The 6,000-nt window shown below is 50.6% G+C and overlaps 1 protein-coding gene across 3 annotated transcripts in view; it reads left to right on the top strand.

The window, feature by feature from the left end:
- The first annotated feature begins 737 nt into the window (after positions 1–737).
- The window catches only part of SYNDIG1 (synapse differentiation inducing 1), a 179,845-nt gene continuing 174,582 nt past the window's right edge, over positions 738–6,000 (top strand). The window contains exon 1 of one of the 3 annotated variants that reach the window (XM_059406428.1): positions 738–867. The gene's annotated coding sequence lies outside the window, so the exon portion shown is untranslated. The other 2 variants (XM_059406430.1, XM_059406429.1) reach the window with 2 other exon arrangements.

Genomic DNA, 6,000 nt, shown 5'->3' with positions numbered 1-6,000 from the left:
TTCTTTTAATTCCAACTGCCAAAGTGCAAACATTGGAAGAAAACAGACTGGTTTGGGGCTGAGCAAGGTGTCTAGGAATTTGGGCCAGCACCTGTTTTCCCCTGGATAGCTGGCTGCTCAGGGCTTGAACAGATGCCAGACCCTGAAGATGGGTCCTTCTGAACCTCAAAACCATACAGGAGCTTTGGGGAGGCCTTTAGGACCAAGAGGAACCGTCATTTCTCACAGCCAAGCTGCAAATCCCTGTCCTCCAAGTGCCCAGAGTCTGACCCCTCCTCCAGTCTCTGTCGCTTTCACATTCCCAGACACCGGACCCGGGCCACCCGCCAGACTTGATCACCTCCAGGGGCCCAGTCAGCTTGGTGCAAAGTTGGTGGCCGCCTTCCACGGGGCCGTTCCCTTTTCCTAGCTGCCATCCTCCCCCAGAGCCTGCTGGCCACCGCCTTCAGCACGTGTGTCGCCAGGCTTGGCTAGCCCAGTGGCGCGTCCCGGGACGCCCCTCGCCCAACCTGCGTAGTAGGCGCGCGCTGGGGGCGTCTCCCCGCACCCTTTCCTTTCCCAGGGGCTGGAGGGCCCGGCTCCGCCCGGTTGCCGCCACGCGCGAGCTCCCGGCTGCCCTGGGCTGCCGCCGCTGCCCCTAGCCCCGCGCTCCAGCACACGCGGGGCAGCGAGGGGCGCGGGAGGCTAGCGCAGGGCGGAGAGCCGCGCGGAGGGGAGGCCGGGAGGGGGGAGGGCAGAGGAGGAGAGAGCTGGGGAGCTGGGGAGCAGAGGCGGGCGCCGCACCGTTCGGCGCCCCGCACGCTCGCCGGCTCCGGAGACGCGCGGGCGGCCGCCTGGGCGCACCGGCCGGGTCACCTTGTCGGGGAGGTAAGTCCCGACCGCCCCGGCAGCGCGGGCGGGCAGAGGGGCCCGCAAGGAGCTGGGCGGGGGCTGCGGGCGGGAGCAGGAGGCGGCCCTTGCGCGGGAGGGCGCCCTGGCTCCGCCTGGGAGCGCGCAGACCCTGCGGCGGCGCGTTGCCCGCGGTGAGTCCGGGTGGTCGCGGCGGCTGGACCTGGGAGGCGAGGGGTCCCCAAGAGCGAGGGGAGAGCAGAGCGGGCGAGGAAGATGCGGAGGAAGGGGCCGGCTGCTGTCAGCCTCGGCTGCAGCTTGGCGCCTCGCCACCCCAGGCGCCCCAGCGACACGGAGGGGCTGTTGTGCAAAGTCGCTGGGAGCTAGTGAGACCCAGACCTGGGAGCGCAGAGGAGCGGAACTGCCCAAGGCCCTGACGGCGCGCGGCAGGCATTGACTCTGCGGTTTCAGGCGACCCCCTGAAGCGACCCAAAGGAGACCGGCTGGGGCTGGTGAGCGGGGCAGCCGCGGAGCTGGGGACCGAGGTCCAAATGGGACCGGGAAGGGAAACCGGCTTGGATTGCCTTCGCCAAGCAAAGGGAAAAAGGAAGGCGAGGGCTCGAGCGCGCTGGGATGGGGACTCCCGACCTCGAACCAGGACGAAGGCGGGGACTCCTGGAGCCCGCTGCTTCCGAGAGCTGTCTGGTCCTTGGCAGCCAGGACAGCCCACAGCCCTGGGAGTCGCCAGCCCCTGGTCAGAGAGGAGACAGAGTGGACACGCTTTTAGGGATCAAGTTCTAGTCTCGATTTCCCTAGACATGATTTCTACCTCTCGGTGTGTGCTCTCCGCGCTGCGGACAGAGAGGAATGGATTACCGGCAGAGTTAGGCACTTTTCTAAGGGAAGGGGCTTTGATAGCTTGCGCGTTTTCTGCAAGACTCCAGTAGAGTGGGCGCTTCCAGTCTTGCTTTGGAGAGGATGCCAGTGGGGTCTCTTGGCTTTTCTGAAAGATCAGAGGAAAGCTTCATCTGGTTGCCTTCATTTCCTTAGTGTGCGTGTGTGTGTGTGGGGGGGTCCCCTTGCACTCAGAGGCTTGGGCTTCTGGCATCCAGACCTCAGGTGAGCGCAGTCCTTCTGCGGCGTCAGATGCGCGGGCGCCGCCGGGCTAGCGGCCGGGACTCACGTCTGCGCCTTCCCTGGCCCTGTCCCGGTGCTCAGTACAGCAGACACCAGCTGAGGGCTTAGCTGATTTGAAGGATAGAAGGTGGGTGGGTGGCTCCGTTTTCTAGTTAGAATTGGGCTCAGGCGGTGGTGCGAGCGCGCCTGTCTGTGTATCTGTCCGTCTCCCTCCTCCTGGCCAGCGTGTTTAGTCAGAGCCCAAAGGGAGAGGCGTGCTGCGCAGACCGGCAGCCTGTGGGGTGAGCAGCCTGGTAACAAACCCCAGAGCGAGCCAACTTTTCCTTGCTGAGGTGTGATTGCCAGGACAGTCTGCGTTGGTGCAGGATGTGGTCCTCCGAGAGGGGTCCGACTCCAAAATCCTCACAGAACTGAAGATGGGCCTCTGAGGTGGCCCCGCGGCAGTCAGATGTCCCTTCTGGCTAGGACAGGAAGTAATGGGAGCCAAATTTTCGGATGAATTATTGCATACTGTGTGCCTGGTTGTTGTGTGCACTGTCTTTTTGGAAATCAGACCACAGGTGCCAAGCCTGTGAGAGAATGTGAGAAAGAGCCCTCCACCTCCTTCCTTTCCTCCCTCTATCCAACATCCTTGTTTTCTTTACAAGAAGCAAAGGTTGGTTTGTAGCTGGTCTGGTGCTCTCTCCCACCCTGCCCCACCTACGGCATGAAAATGGAATCTCCATAGCCAAGAGGGTCTTGTTAAATAAAGGGGGGAAATGGGAAAATCTGTGTTTAAAGTTGTTTTGTTTTGTTTTATGATAGAAAGTCTCAATGGTACACCAAAGTTGAAAGAATAATACACTGAACCCCCAGTGTACCCTTCATCCAGCACCACATTCACTGACCCTTTTTCCTGACCTCTTTTTAATCATCCCTCCTCAGAGTTTCGGAGGCCATGTTTGATGATGGGTTTAAAAACCCTTTCCAAGCCCACATCATCTCTAAATGTATCCCTGTGTATCTCCACCTAATGGCATTTTGTTCAATTTTCACCTATCATCAAAACAAAACAAAAAAACAAAAAACCCCCCACAAAACGTACTTTAAATGATTCTGTTAGAACCTAGGTGATGTTAAAAAGGAAATGAAGGTACCTCCATTTTTGTTTTGGGGTAGTAGAAGAAAATCTGCTGATGTTCCTTGTGACAGTGGGATTGAAGAAGGAAAGAGAAATCCAGATCCTGAAGAAAAAGAGACATTTGAAACCATTAGATTTGACTTATACTAGTTGATGTGCAAGGAATAAAAAGGATTCCAGCTGAACCATGAGAGGCGAAAGATTTTTCTTTTTTGTAAAAACTTTAAACTCAATCCATAAATCGGAAGCAATTAATTTATTCCACATTTAGCGTGACATAAATTAAAAGTGCTACACCCTGGACTTGACTCATCTTTCTCATTAACTCTGACCTGTATTTTTCTAGAGAGTTATTTCTATTATAAGAGAATAAAAAGGTATTTTCTTATGTAAGTTTTCTATCCAAGACACTAGTTGGTGCTATTCTGGGGTTCATGAGCAGTACTGAATACTTCATCTCTCAATTAGAAAGTGTTCGGTCATCACACCTGTCACATCTGATGCACCGTGTAGGGAGATACTCTGTTTGCAAAGATGTGAGTCCAAATGTTGTTTCTGTTGGCTGGAGAGGAATAGCATGGTAAGACCTCCATAAACAATGGGAGGGGATCCCCCACCCCCACATTCTTACATGCCTCCCTTCTACCCTGCCACCTCTGTGCCTTCTTTTATATAAAAGCTGCTCCTAAAAATTGTCAATGTTCTGGGAGGATTCAGGCAGACTTTTGAATACCTGTATAAAGTGCATTATTTAAAGGCATCCTTAGTTAACCTTTTGCAATATGAATAACCATCCTGTAAGTGAGCAGTTTTAAGTAAAATCTTGCCTTTCCATGATACCAGCATGGCCTTGAGCCCCTCATTTTGGCCTTTGCAGCCCCCAGCCCCATGCACACTGGAAAGTCTCATGACCAACACAGACTAATTGCAATACTGTGACCTGTAGCTTGAGCAGACTTCATCTTACCAGTAAGATTCTTTGGAGTGAGTGGGTGGAGGTGGCAAGGATTGAAGAGTGGAGTGTTCATTCGTCAGCATCAGCAAAGCAGTGAGGCTAAATCAGTAGCAAAACAACTTGTTCATTCAATGGGAAGTCCTGGGGTTATTTTGCTGAAATTGGTTGATGTGAGGTGATATGGAGTCAGAGCTTTTGACCCAGCATCACTACACTGGAGATGTGGCACCAACATGTCAAAAGAGCAGCGCATTGAAAATATGCATACATTAAATATTCCAAACATTAAAGATAGGCTGACCAGGTTCCTGCCAATGTCACCAGAATTGAAACAATGAAGGCAGTAGCAAGATGCTTTAACAAACGTGTTTCCTCAACATTCTCCTTGCAAGGTGTATAGACATTTCCAGGTTTTTTGAGTTCATAAATATGCCTTTAGAAGGGGCGGGTAACTCTTTCAGTCACTGGGCTACAATCAGTGCCTCCACAGTGGTTTTATTTGCCAGCCAGTGTACTGGATTTCAGCTGAGTATGCAGGGGGAACAAGTGGGGAATACACATTGGGATTTTCCCCAGTCTGCAGCCACCTACCCCACTGCCTCTATGGAGGGCCTGTGAGATGATAGGTTTCAAACTCTGGGTTCTGCCACTTGCTTTTTGTTGATCTTAGACTGCTCACTTAGCTTTTCCAAGCTTCTGTTTCTTTTCATCTCTGTTCTTTCCAGGATTATGAAAATAAAATCGTTATGGTTGGCACAGTTTTTTAAACAGGGAAGACTTGGTATTGAGAACACTTTAGTGCCTTAACTGCAAGTCTCTTCTGGTGTAGTTGCATCCCCAGGGCCCTCTGAGAGCTCAGAAAAGACCGTGCTCTGCCCTTGGTTCTTCAGCAAGTGTCAGTGACGACAGTGTGCACTCATTCCTCTGGGCATGTGTTCTCATGTAGGAACATGCCTGAGTGGTGCAGACATTCATGTCAGGTGGGGTTTACAGGGAATATACAGGAAAAACATGTGAGCAGAAATATATCCTTAGCACATATCAATTTTGACTCATATCACATTATAAAAATTGCATGATACATGTGCTCTAGGAGAAAACATCTTAACAAGAGATTATCAGCAAGCCACAAAGCACCAAGGCACATGGTGATTTAAATTACAAACTTTGCTTAGATCAGAAGTCCAAGTCCTCTTAAATCACTTTATGATAAATAACCTGTTAAATTGTATTACATAAAATACTGAAGACCAACAGTAACAAATAAGCATTGGGATCCAAGGTAACGGTCAGAACCAAGCGTAACATGAATAGGAAATAGCATAGATGTGTAGAAAATACAGGTGATAGAAGCTGCTTCTGGAAGTATACTTCAGACCCACCCAGGGGACAGTTTTGCATATTTACTCATGTGAGAAGAATTTATCTAGGAGTTCAATTAACTTTATTCCAGAGAGATGGGGAGTTTTGCCCTGGAGGTTCAAATCAATGTTTAGTCGGTGTGAAATGTTTTGAGTTTTTAGTTCTCAATCAATTCTTGTGTTGTTCATAGTCATTTGGAACTTAGGTCTTGATAATGCTATAATGTTGTGACATTTAGGGGGTGTGACTCCGTGGAAAAGGAAAGGGAGGTATTTCCTGGTTGCACTGTGAGTCTTTCAGAAAGGGCCTGCTTAGTTTAAATTCATATTCGGGAAAATCATTGGTTCTCAAACCTTCAGCCTCACTGGGTAGCCACTTTCAAACACACCTCCCTTCTGTTCCCTCTTTATTTTTCTTCTTGATTGGGGAACGTCTGTATCCAAAACAAAACAAAGGAGCAAATAAACATTTCAGACAATTAGAACTACAAATATGCTATTCCATTGTCTCAACTTTAAGCCAAAGATACTCTGAAAGAGAAAAAATATTTTATCTCGAATATTCTGGAGCTTCACCTCTGCTCAGGGAAACAAACAAA

Source organism: Mustela nigripes, chromosome 7, assembly GCF_022355385.1.
Source record: "Mustela nigripes isolate SB6536 chromosome 7, MUSNIG.SB6536, whole genome shotgun sequence".
In the NCBI taxonomy this organism is placed as follows: domain Eukaryota; kingdom Metazoa; phylum Chordata; class Mammalia; order Carnivora; family Mustelidae; genus Mustela; species Mustela nigripes.
This window is presented reverse-complemented; position numbering and strand designations above follow the sequence as displayed.